Raw genomic sequence first — 14,314 nt, 5'->3', positions numbered from 1 at the left:
GCTTCCTTTTAGATCACTTTACATAATCCTAAGATATGAGTAAATCTGTTTCGATAGTTTCAGAGATATTAAAAAATAAATCAAAAATATATATTTTTCAACCCGTCTTAAAAAAAATATTAAAAATACAAGAACTGTCCTGAAATCAAAACTATTTTAGATATTTACATTAGATTGTCTGTTCTTACTTTGCTATAAATATGGTATTCGTAAATCATACAGGATGTTCAATATTTTACGCCAAACTTTCAAAAATATAAAAAAAATCTTCATTTTTTTAAATGGAACACCCTGTATATTATTTTTTTATTAGATGGAGAATTAAAAAATGAACATTTTTTGTATTTAAAGTATTTCAAAATTTTTAATAGTATTTCATATGGCGCTTCCAATGGTACAATACGTCTGCTGGATCTGTGTCTATGAAAGGAATGCGGACAAAAAAACATTTAAATAAACAGCAATATATTTTATACGTCGACTTGACGAGTACGTCACCCCCCAAATCGCTCCGCCCACTCATTTTATTGGCTACTTGCAAATTTGTCGAATTTTTATTCATGGGACGCGTCGTCTAAATTTTACGAAAAACATCGAGAGAATATCGTTTCCCCTCTCACGGATACCCCGTAGCCGCAGAACGGACAGACGTACTGTAAAATACGAGAGTAAAAACCTTTGGTGGCTTTGATGAAACTTTACTGTGGAACATGCCATATGAAATACAAAACCGGGAATATCTGCGAAACCGTTAAACATTTTGAAATACCCTAAATACAAAAAATGTTCATTTTTTAATTCTCCTAATAAATAATATACAGGGTGTTCCATTTAGAAAAACGAAGAATAATTATTTTATATTTTAGAAAGTTTGGCGTAGAATTTTGAACATCCTGTATGATTTACGATGTCCATATTTATAGCAAAGTAAGAACAGTCCATCTAAAGTAAATATCTAATATATAGTTTTGATTTCAGAAGTTCTTATATTATTAATAATTTTTTTAAAAAGGCTGAAAAATATATAATTTTTATTTATTTTTTTAATATCTCTGAAATTATCGAAATATATTTACTCATGTCTTAGGATTATGTAAAGTGATCTGATCTGATATTGGAACACAGTTATGCACATTTTTTTTGTCGAACATACGTTGTATAAAAATACTTTTCTAGGTGTAATGGTCTTTATATCGATCGCATCCATCCCTTCAGGGCACGTGAACTCGGACAATGATCGATTTTATCATTAGCCGGCGTAAAAATACCGTTAAACGTTTTTATACTGTCGACTACTATAATAAACCAGGGACGGCTCTCTAATATATTATTAAAAAAAATCTGGAAATACTTACCTTACAAAATGATGAAAATAGAAATGTCTTTATAAATATGTAAAAAATGGTATACAATAATAATAATATTTTTTAAAGAGCTTTTACCATATAAGTAATACTTCTTATAAGGCTAGTCATTATCCTTCTTATCTGGCTAGATCATCATCATTTTCAGCCTCTTCCATTGTAGCCTCCCTCACATATTTAGATGCTATCGTTGTAGTTGGGCCCATTGTTCTCTATTGTTGGCTATACGGACCCAAGTTATCCCTGCTAATTCTCTAATATCATGGGTACCATGCTGTAATTTTTGTGGTCTATCTGTTGTCCGTTCTTCTTGCCAGGTGGTCCTGTCCATTGCTGCTTGAGGGATTTAATTCTGTGTATGACATCTACTACCTGGAACCTTTGTCGTATCCACTCTATTCTTTTACGGTCTTTTGGTTATTCTCAGCACATTTCGTTTCATTGGGCTTTGTGCGATCTGCAGTGTCATTATAATGTCCATTTTAAGTGTCCAGGTTTCGCATGCATAGGTCATAACTGGTAGTACACATTGGTCCAATGTTTTCTTCTTTAGATAAAGTGGCATTCTAAAATTGAGTTTCTTCCGTAAGTACTCGCTATAACTTTATTTTTCTGTTGTGCTTCCCTTTGAAGCAAGGGGGACCCAATAGATCTGTAAGGTCGCTGTGATTAACCCACCTCGCAGATATTCTAGATTCTAGAGATTAGGGTTTACGGAACCGGAGTTGTTTTTCGGAACCAGGATTTCCCGTTTTTTTCGGTACCTACTTTTGGTACTGACTAATTTTTGTTCAATGGTGGTGCAGTTCATCAATCAGAAAGCAAGGGATGGGTTTTCAAAGTAAAATAAAAAAAATTGAGATTTTTAATGAAAATAATATCAAATTATTAAGTAATGAGTCATGAGAAAATTAACATGAACACAAGTATAGAAAAAAGTATAGGTAAGTTAAATTTCACATCAAACAGCATAAACCAATTTAAGTGAATTTGAGACAAAAGCCCTAAAATATTGAATTAAAAATGCAAATATCTATTAAACATAACATAATAAATATTATTGGAACTTCAAAAGAGAAAAGAACAAGAACAACAAAGCATCAAAAGACTTTCTCACTTAACAAAAATATAATTTTTTAGTTATAGTTACCGAGGCCCGGTTCTGTGATGGCCATACAGATCCGAACCCTAATTGGTAGTATTAATTACAGTTTCCGGAACCGTACTAAAATATTTTCGTTCAATGATTGTGGAGTACGTTAATTAGCAACCAGGGAATTGTTCTCAAAAGTAAAACCGATAAAAAATTGAGTTTCAAATGAAAATAATATCAAATTTTTAAGTCATGAGAAAGTAAACATGAATACAAATAATGAACACAAGCGAAAAAAAAAAACGAAAACACATAGGTAGCTTAAAAATTACATGAAACAACAACCTACGAAAGCGTAGAGCTGCCATCGCAACAATGAAATATAATTTTAGCAAAATTTGCACTTTTTCTGTAAATTTACACTTTTTCTGTAAATTAACATATTTTCTGTAAATTTACAGATTTTCTGTAAATTTACACTTTTTCTGTAAATTTACACTTTTTCTGTAAATTGCATGCGAAATTTACTACCCAGCAGGATGACGTCTCGGCATCGACCTGTTCGTTACTCAATAGTTACAAGTGAGCATTGTTCTCCGCTGATTAAATTGCTATTGTGCCTACGTAGTACAGATATTCATCAGAGATTATGGACGACTACATTAAAACCTACTTTCAAATCGGAAAGTCACAAAGAAATTTTGACATGTCTGCTAGAGGATGGTTATGCCCTAAGTTTACGTCATTTGCAGACGACTGTTTACGTCATCCCAGAGGTGGAGGCCAATCAGATCCTGTTGCAAACACTAATGCATCGGAAAGGGTGACAATGCTTTCCGGGTCGATTAAAAGCATATTAGAAAACATATTAAAAAAATGCATACTATTATATCACACACATTCGAAATCCAATACATAATCCCTAAAATAAGAGATCACCTGATTTTCTGTAGTACGGGTGTTAGACCCAGGTTCAGTATAGACGATGAGGAATAATTCTTCAAGTATTTTTGAAGAGAGTGGGGTTTCAGAACAAAATATATATTTGAATATACTCGGATATTGCTTAATCTTTTCATATAGTCCGCATGTCTTCAATCCTTCAATTAATTGCCCCAGTGGTTCCCTAATTCTTTCTTTACTAGTGAAGTCTTTTGTGAATAAACTGGCGTAGAACGGAATTCGATGGGAACTACTCGTAGAATAACACACCAGTGTTGCCACTAACGCAGAAATTTACAGAAAAAGTATAAATTTACCGAAAAAGTGTAAATTTACAGAAAAAGTGTAAATTTAGAAAAAAGTGTAAATTTACAGAAAAAGTGTAAATTAGAAAAAGTGTAAATTTACAGAAAAGTGTAAATTTACAGAAAAAGTGTAAATTTGCTACAGAAAAGTGTAAATTTACAGAAAAAGTAAATTTACAGAAAAAGTGTAAATTTACAGAAAAAGTGTAAATTTACAGAAAAAGTGTAAATTTACAGAAAAAGTGTAAATTTACAGAAAAAGTGTAAATTTACAGAAAAAGTGTAAATTTACAGAAAAAGTGTAAATGTACAGAAAAATGTAAATTTACAGAAAAAGTGTAAATTTACAGAAAAAGTGTAAATTTACAGAAAAAGTGTAAATTTACAGAAAAAGTGTAAATTTACAGAAAAAGTGTAAATTTACAGAAAATCTGTAAATTTACAGAAAATTTGTAAATTTACAGAAAAAGTGTAAATTTTGCTAAAAATATTTTTCAATGTTGCGATGGCAGCTCTACGCTTTCGTAACAACCACCTTAATTATTAAATTTGAAAAAAAAACTTAACATATTCAATTAAAGATGCAAATGCCTTTAAAAACATAACACAAAAAAATATAATTAATACATTTAGCAATATTATTGGAAATTTTCAAAGCAAAATAACTTCGTTATTTTGAGCTTGTTTGAAAAACGATAAAGTATAATACCACTAATACCAATAATACCACTCCCTAAAATACTTGCACTTTCTGGGACACCCTGTATAATAAATTGAAAGATGGAAAAAAAAATTTATGCGACGTTTCGCTCCAACATAGTGGGCTTTTTCAGGCACTTTATTCAAAAAAGTTGAAGTCATTCAAGACTGGTCGTGCTAGCAAGAGACGAGGTTCTTTGATGTCTCAAAAGAACCGGGAATTCCCGGTACTTTCGGTACCGGGATTTCCTGGTTCTGAAACCTACTAAAGATGGATAAACAAATTTTGCTGAAAGAAAGTTTACATTTTTTTCGTATATTCAAAAATTATGTTTTTACCGCTGTGTTTGGAGATCCATTTTTGTCGCTTGCTTACTTTACACACTGATGTCCTTCGGTCTTAATATAGGCGAGAATTCGATGTATTTACAATACTCGCACGTAGCAATTTCATAGTTAAGAATATTAAAATATTTCATCGTGTGGCCGTAATAAAATTTTGCCTTTTTGCATATTGTTTTTAAAATAAATATATTATTTCTGTTGTAGATAATTAGTTTTTAAAATTGTTATTATAGACCTGCGCAACATCATGTGGAATTTCTGCCGCTTGTGTATAGGTAGCGATCTATAAAATATTTTGTTGTTTATTTAAATGTGCTTTGCATTCAGGGCCGGCGGAAGGGCCGGGCGGCCGCCCGGGGCGCCGGATGATGAGGGCGCCACGGCAGCGATTAAAATATTTAAAAAGATTTGTTTGTGGTATTTTACTTATAACTCAAAAGCTATCAACTTTTTGTAAGTAACCCTTCTTTCTATAATTCTTGTTTTTATACATTTTCTCTAAACAAACAGTTTTCGATCAAGAGTTAAAAGACAGCAATATTGATAGTTTTAGACTGACCGCTCTAAATCGCACTTTATGCCTACACTCTTTATTTGTTATTAATGGCTGATATGTCCTAAAATTATATGAGGCAAATGTTCATTTGCAACAAGCCGAAGAGGATCTCGATATCCTTATTATCAAAAAAAACTTATAAGTTTGCTTCATTCATTAAATTAACTTATTAAGAGTAGTGGGAAAAGATATCAATCTGTCGGTGATTTGGATTGTTCCGGATTGACCATGTAATAATACAAGGAAAATGGTAGCAGAATCGTAAAATTTTCTCATTAGAGGAATCACACAAAGAAAAATTTCTCACAAAGAAATGTATTTCAAACACTGGCTGATCCCCATTTTGAAGCCGACAAAACTATATCTGATCATATACTGATTCTGCAAGAAATAATTGATTGGGAAAAAGAAAAGAAATTTTCTTAAATTCTTATTGAAAAATAATGCAACTATTTGTAACTAAATACTAATGTTTTCAAAAATCATACCAGAATGATACTACCTAAGTTGGAATTCTATTTCTTATAGTTCTATATACCGGGTGCGTCTCAAATGTGGCTCGCCCTTATAACTTGTTTATTTTTTTCAAATGAAAAAACCCAGATTTTGTATGGTAATATACGACATAAATTAGGATTAATTGACGTATTCAATTGTTTTTGGTCACTACCTGTTTCACCAGAAATTACTACAACTTTTGATTTTTAATTAGGACTCTCTCGGTATATTTCTACTTTATCCGATAGAAAATGACACTCTGAGTAGAATGATATATCATATGTCAACTTTTCACATTTTCGCATATGGTTTATAACATTGTAACATGCGATTCATAACGACAATTTGACTCGAAATACCTAGAATACCTACAAACCAAACCCAACCCGAAATAATAGTGTGTGGTACAAAATAATTCGTAAAAAATGCTTTTTCCAAATATGCTAATGAGCCACTGTTGGCCAGGACCAAATATGCATCAATATGTAACAATTGAATACTGACGTATTCAATTGTTTTTGGTTTAGTTTGGTTAATTATTAATCCTAGTTTATGTCATATACTAACATACCAAATTTCGTTTTTTATCTAAAAAAATAAAAAAGCTATAGATATTGGTTAAGGGAGTCACTTTCGAGACTCACCCGGTATAGAAAAAAACAACAACCGCATCAGCCTAAGATTGAACGAAGAGAAGAATTTTGCAGTATATTTAAGTGAAATTTTATCGTTAAAGTAGCATAAATATGTTTAGATTTGTAGTTAAAATACAGGGTGAGTCTTAAATAAGTGCAAATATTTTCAGGGGTGGTATATTTCGACCTCAGGAACACGTCTATGAGTTTTTTTTTCGCTAAAAAAGATGTTGAAAATCGTGAATTTTCTTTTAAATTTCCCTGTATATTTTTCGAAAAGTTTTTAAAACTGCCTGTTCACCGCAAATTTTCCCACGGTACAATTTCTTAATCTCTGATATTACCATATTTACGGCTTTACTCTATGGTTACGGCCATGTTACGGCAATAAAAAGGATGCAAATACAGAAAAAATCCGGTGGCTCTCAAAATTTTTCAAAGAAACAACTTAATAACTAGGTTATTTTGGACTTATCTGAAAAATGGTAAAGAGAAAATATGTTTCTTTTATCGAGATCTACCAGCTCTGAAAATATTTGCACTTATTTAAGACTCACCCTGTATATTATTGAAGGAAAGGAGAGTTCTAATAACTATTAGGGGGGGCGGGTTGCCAGATAGGGTAATCGCCCGGTCTCAATATTTTCCTTCCGCCGGCTCTGTTTGCATTAAACTGATCGTACTTCAATATTATGTTAGGATTCTTGAAATGCATTTTATAGACACAGATCCATTCATATTAGATTCAGGAGTGGCGCGTGATGTATTAATCTGGGAGTACAACTGAGAAAAAAGTTGCCACGCGACCACGCGCAAGGAGAACAAATTGTCAATTTAAGTCCAGTAATTCTTCTTCTTACAGTGCCATACTCTATATAGAGCGTCGGCTACCTCTCGCATGTACTTCTGATGTGTGTCATCAGTGTTTCACAAGTACACAAAATTGAATATTGATTACAAAGGGACTCTACGTATGCTTTTTTAGATGCTCTTACCATTGAAACTAAATAAAAAAATACTAAATTATCACAGTGTGTACTGGGTCGCCAACTAAGAATGGACGCCGGCTGTATCTCAGAAACTACTTATCGTATAACTTTGGGAAAAAAATTCTGATAGGTAAATCGACCAAGAGAAATCGCCGGAAATTACTTTCAAGTTCGAAAAATGCCCGCTAGGGGGCGTTTCTCTAATAGCCAATCAGAAAACAGGGGCTTTCTCAAAAATATGCATGTGAACAGGTATCTTAAATATTACTATTATAATCACCGATAAATTTGTAATTTTCTTGATATAGAGTAATTTGCTCTATCTCATAAAATAAAGTGGTGGGGGAAGGTTAAACTTGCTTTTATTAAAATAAGGATAACTCTGGTTTAGGTTACGCGATTTAAACAAACTAGGGCTCGTTTAAAAGAGCTTTTTTTCCTTAATGATCTCCAGTATAAATTTTGTTTCCACAATTTTTTTCGTGGTAGCCATATTGTTTGACATCATAACAGATATTGCGCTTTTGCGTAAAAAAATTAAATAGGAGGCTATATTTCTCTTTGCACAGTTAAATATAGCACAACATTTCCAAAATATCAGCGCAAACCGCAACTTTCTATCTGCTCTCTAACCGGAGATATTAAGAGAACAAATCATGTTAGGCTGCCGCTTAGGATTATATGGTCTAAAAATTATAGTAGTAGGCTAAGAAACAAAAAGAGGTAAATTGGTTTCGTCAAAATGTCAAAACGTTTAAGTTCAGTTTTCATGCATCCGAATTTCGGGCGTTTTCTTCAAAAAAATGACGTCATAATTATTTAAACGTGTTTATGTAACATTATCATCCATCCATATAATTTTTACGAATTTCTTGGTTAATTATACGTAGGTAGATTCAGATTACAATGTCTGAAAGTCGGAAAATCAATAATTTTATTAAAATTTCTAGGAATTTAGTGCCGCCATATTGTTTTGAATTTCGTATGGTCGAAAACTAGGGGTTTATTCATATAACGTCATTTAGTTATTAATCCAAGTTCGTCCTTGATTTCACTTGTTTTCGTGTTTTACCTCTTTTTTGTGTTATTTATTATTATATTATAAAGTTTATGTCGTTTGGGTCACTTTTCATATAGCACCGAACGAAGGTGCGAATCTTAACAATATGCACTACTGCTCCAATTCTGCCCTTGATGCAAGTAGTTTAGCACCTCAAGACCATTGGTCGGTAAATGTTTACACAGGAATTCTAGGATGGCGAATGATTGGACTTTTTTAATTATCCGAATGAAATGAACTATCCATAATTTCTAAGAAATGATTTGCCAATTTTGTTAGGGGATCCATCATGATGAAATTGCATTTGCTGCAATTTCATCAGCATGAATGCCATTGGTGTAGTTGAGGCAGTGGTGCCGCTTATTTTGCTATGAATGTGTAGGGCTTCTTTGATACCACTTACTTTAGTAGATAGAGACGCTGGAGCGGCATATTTCCATGGCCAGTTCGGCCATCGGATACAATATGCCTGGGTTTTAATTTATGGGGTTGAATCAAGAACGAAACATGGATAGATAATAATTAAACGGTATTAAAATGAAATTAAAATATATATTTTGATATTTTGACGTAACTAATTTACCTCTTTTTGTTTCCTAGCCTACTACTATAATTTTTAGACTATATCATCCAAAGCGGCAGCCTAACATGATTTGTTCTCTTAATATCTTCGGTTAGAGAGAAGATAGAAAGTTGCGATTTGCGCAGATATTTTGGAAATTTTGTGCTCTATTTAACTGTGTAAAGAGAAATATAGCTTCCTATTTAATTTTTTTACGCAAAAGCGCAATATCTGTTATGTTGTCAAACAGCGCCCTCTAGCTACCACGAAAAAAAATATGGAAACAAAATTTATACTGGAGATCATTAAGGAAGAAAAGCTCTTTCAAACGAGCCCTAGTTTGTTTAAATCGCGTAACCCAAACCAGAGTTATCTTTATTTTAATAAAAGCAAATTTAACCTTCCCCCACCACTTTATTTTATGAGACACAGCAAAATACTTTATATAAAAAAAATTACAAATTTCTCGGTGATTACAATAGTAATATTTAAAATACCTGTTCACCTGCATATTTTTGAGAAAAACCCTGTTTTCTGATTGGCTATTAGAGAAACGCCCCCTAGCGGGCATCAAATTAAATTTTAAAAAATCAAATTTTATTTTGTAACACAAATCCTTTTAACATTAGTTTCAAATTTAGTTTTTCCCTAGCTACAATTGAAGATATACGTAACGGGTTACATAACATAAAAACCAACGCGTACGGGACTGACGGTATATCAGCGCATATGTTGAAATTTTGTATGCCAACTATAATAGATATTGTAATATTACCCATTATTTACTGTTGCATTGAGAAAAGTTATTTCCCTGATGCATGGAAGATGTCTATTGGCTTGCCGCTCCCTAAAGTTAAAAATCCAAACAAAATCTCCGACCTGTGTATAATTAGCATTCTGCCAGCTATTTCAAAAATATTAGAGAGTATTCTCCACAGTCAAATGTTTGAGCACTTTAACTCAAACGGCTTAATACCAAACAATCAGTGTGGCTTCAGAAAAAAATATAGTACTGCCATAGTTTAAGGAAAAGAGTAGTTGCACTCTCGCAAATATTTTCTGCCAGTTTTTGCAATCTGTCGAATATCGGCAGATTGCAAAGCGTTTCAGTTGAATTCCTTCCGTCGAGCTGCGAGGTTCGAGCGTTGCGTCCCAGCACAGAGACAGATTGACAAAAAATGAGTGCCTTACTGTGTGCTGCTATTAATTGTAGTAATCATTCAAAAAATTGTTTTTTGAGTTTTTTTAGATTTCCATCGGATGTAAATCGGCAAGCTGATAGTAATTATCAATAAACATTTAATTAAATTTGTTTATTATAGAATTAAATGTTATTATTTTTTTAGCATGTGGGCAGATTTTAAAAATAGTTTTTTAAAATCAGGTTGTCTCAAATATGCGCATGAAAATATTTTTGGCCAGTGGATTTGCCATAAAATTTTCATTTCAATAATAATTTACGAGATAATTTATATAGATTGATTTTTGAAACAGTTTTAGAGTAAATATTTTGTACATCTAAAGTCTCCGCAAATTATTCATATTTTTTAATTGAAATAATTTTATAATAGCACAATCTCTTATAATTTTAGTGGACTGTATTTTTTTATGTTTTATTTTATTTTATTTATTTTTTATTATAAGTGGTCGTAATATAACAATATTCAAAATATTATAGAAAAAATATTGAGTTTATATTTGAGGGAAGAAATGTGCCACACCTAGCTTTAAACCACCGTAAATATACAGGGTGGCCCATTAGTGCGAGGAAGTCCAATATCGTCGTCGTTGTCGAAGATGTGAAACAAGTTCATATGTTTCAAGGTTTATAAAGGGGTGTATCCTAAAATATTTTGTTATATACAGGGTGTCACAAAAAAAGTTATGGTAAAGTTAGTTTTATTTTTTTAAACTGCCTGCAAAAAATTTGGGCCTGATATTTGATGAAGACTGGCGCATCATACATCACACATCATACATCAAAGAACTTGTAAAAAAGCGTTTGGGTCTCTAAAACTTATTTACAATAATAGATTTATATTAAATCGCAAATTAAAAAAAAAATGCTTTGTGAGAGTCTCGTGTTGCCCCACTTCACGTATTGTGATTTTCTCTATGGTCCCTGCTTACTTCAGGCATGATGCTTATCGTATACAGAAAATTCAAAACGCATGCTGCAGACTCATTTTCTCGACTGGTAAATATGAACACATTTCGGAGAGGATTAACGAAATTAATTGGCTGACCATGAAAAATCGCCGTCTCCATTATCTTGGTAATTTTGTTCATGCGCTCCTTGAAACTAATAATTTTTCTCATTTTTTAAAAAATAAGTTCAGTCGTAGAAAGAGTAGACATTTCAAACCGAAACATTCGATTTAAAAATAAATTATCTCTCCCACGTTATCGGACAGCCATGTTTAAACGAGGATTTTCCTATAATGCTATCAAGTTATATAATTCACTGCCGGACGAATTTAAGTTATATAATATCAACAAATTTAAGTATAAGTATCGTTCATTGCTGCTTAGTGAACAGGTTAATGACTGAAACCAGTATTGATTGGGCTTAGTTGGAGCCTTTGATGAAACTATAAGAAGGCAATAATTGACAGCCCTCTGAACAAAATTTACAGTACCTCTGCTTCTTCCCCTCAACCCTCAATCCTGAGTAACTTATTTTCCATATTGTATTTTATAATTTAAGATTTAAGATTTTAAGAATAAAAGCATTGTTTTTTCGTTCTTGAGGTGTAAGAATCGCCCGAGCGTCGAGTAAGAGGCTAGACTTAGGCTAGACTTCGCGCAGCCACGTGATCCAACCCCTCAACAATTTTATGTTTTGTATAATATGATATAAGTTGTAATATTTTTTTCTTTTTTGAATAAAGACTTTTTATTATTATTATTATTATATTCACTCATCGGCACGAAAAACGGATACCTTAAAATTTTCATGTATTTTAAAATTTTTGTGTTATAGTTAACGGATTTTGATGATTTTTAAAGCAATTTGTAGCTAAATTGTTTTACTTTCTAGTGTCTTTTTCTAAATTAAAAATGAAAGTTACCATCCTTCAATTATACGAGGGAAAACAAAATATAGATGTTTTGGTGAAAGTTTGAAACACCCTGTGGAGTACGTTAACAATGAACGCAAGGAATTTAAAAATCAATTTAACATCTAGGTGTATCTTTTCTCTATTTCTCTTTTTTTGATTCATCTCAATAGCTTATTTTTTTAGAAAATATTCGCTTTTAAAGAAGACACTAAAATGTATTCGTTATTTATATTCGACTTTTCGTATTTTTTACATTAAAACCATGCCTTTGCTTTTGGTCCTAATCAACAGACCTATAAAATAGTGTTTATAATTTATGTAATATTAGTGTCTTCGAAAAATCATGTATTATTGTCAGTTGGGCAGTTACTCTAGCAGATATGGTTTTAGGTCCCAAAATCAATGCTAAAATTGCGTTAAAATCGTTATTGTCGTATTCAATAGTGAATATCTCCAATAAAAATAAAGTTATTGAGATGAATCAAAAAACAATCGAAAAAAGACGTACCTAGATGATAAAATGATTTTTAAATTTCTTGCTTTGTTAATATATTCCAAAGGGTGTTTCAAACTTTCATCACAATATCAACATTTTGTTTTCCCACGTATAATTGACAGATGGAAACTTTCATTTTTAATTTATAAAAAGATAATAAAAAGTCAAATAATTTAGCTAGAAATTGCTTAAAAAATCATCAAAATTGGCCCATTAGAACAAAATATATTGAAAAAAATGTCTATGCCTATGTGGCGGATTCATCTCTCCAAAATACCCTATATGGGTTTTTCGCCACTGCAAGAAAATCTACAAAATAAAATAGTTATTTTATGTAAACACTTCTGCGTTAATTCCAAACGGAAACGACTTGTCAGAAGTTAGGTTTAAATATATATAAATTTGTCTAACGAACAAAAAATGCTTAACGTTTCGGAAAGTTTATCTCTTTCCGTCGTCGGAAGACTTACTATTCGAGTACACTTTAGTTTTTTTAAAACAGATACGTCTACAAAAACCGTTGACGCTCTGTTAAAATGACATTATATCAAGTTAAACATCAAAATTAACAATTACTACCTGATAACAATTACTTAATAAGGCAAAACCAAAATGCCCCAAACTTTCTGTATGATTATTTTTAATTTTTACGTATGTTATGTTTATTTATGTTATGTTCTACGTGCCGGTGAATATTAAATGAAAATGATTATAGTACGTTGATATTAGCATATTTGGAAAAAAAATTATGAAGTTTTGATATGTTGAGGTTATAGTGTACTAAAAGAAGACTTTTTAAAATCAAAAGGGTTCCTAACTGTAAAGTGTGAGCTTCACCCTCAAAAACCACCCTCAGTACGCACTGCGGTGGTTTTTCTCGAAAACCGTTAGTCACACAGAAGATTTTATTCTTGTCAAAAATATTTCTTATAAAATTTGCTACAAAAAAAGTTCTATTCATTATTTATATTTATCCAATGTCTTTTGAGCAATAACCGTTTGAAAAATAGAGTACAAAAAAATACAGGTCGCCTTTCAAATTATAGTCTCTCAAGGTATTTTAACGTGTTAAATATACACGCAACAGATATAATACTGTATAATATAAACAAAAACATTGCCCATTCCACTAAACTAACATTCATACTTTCATCTACATATCTATAGTTTCTAGAATGTGCTCAGTATTCGAACAACTTTGCCCACGAAAGGTTTTTTACAGAATTTTGCCTAGATAATGGGTACTATAAATAATAGCCTCATAATCTTCAGTAAATTTTAAATATTTTTTGTTAAAGCGATTTTCCCCTATCTACCAAAATAAAGTGGTGGGGAAAGGTTAGATCTGTTTTTATTTGAATATTAATAACTCTGGACTGGATGATCGGAATCCATCAAGCTAGGGCTCATTTAAAAGATCGTTTCTTAGGTACTCTATACTGTACCATATAAACAATAATAATAAGCTTTTGAACGTAGACGCTAGGGGGCGTTGTCTTACAATTTAACAAACATTGCGCGTTTTTTAAAAAAAATTAAATGCAATAGTATATGTAATTTTAGCTGATAGTAAAGAGTAGTAAAAGCTTAAAAAGTCAGCGAAAACTGCATCTTGATATCTTCTTTCAAACCGAAGATATTAGCAAAATTATAATAAATACCAGAAAATAAGCCCTAAATTACCTTATTTTTACAACACGGTATCAGT

This window comes from Sitophilus oryzae, unplaced genomic scaffold (genome assembly GCF_002938485.1).
Source record: "Sitophilus oryzae breed Bouriz unplaced genomic scaffold, Soryzae_2.0 scaffold_1499_pilon_pilon, whole genome shotgun sequence".
NCBI classification, from domain to species: Eukaryota; Metazoa; Arthropoda; class Insecta; order Coleoptera; family Curculionidae; genus Sitophilus; species Sitophilus oryzae.
This window is presented reverse-complemented; position numbering follows the sequence as displayed.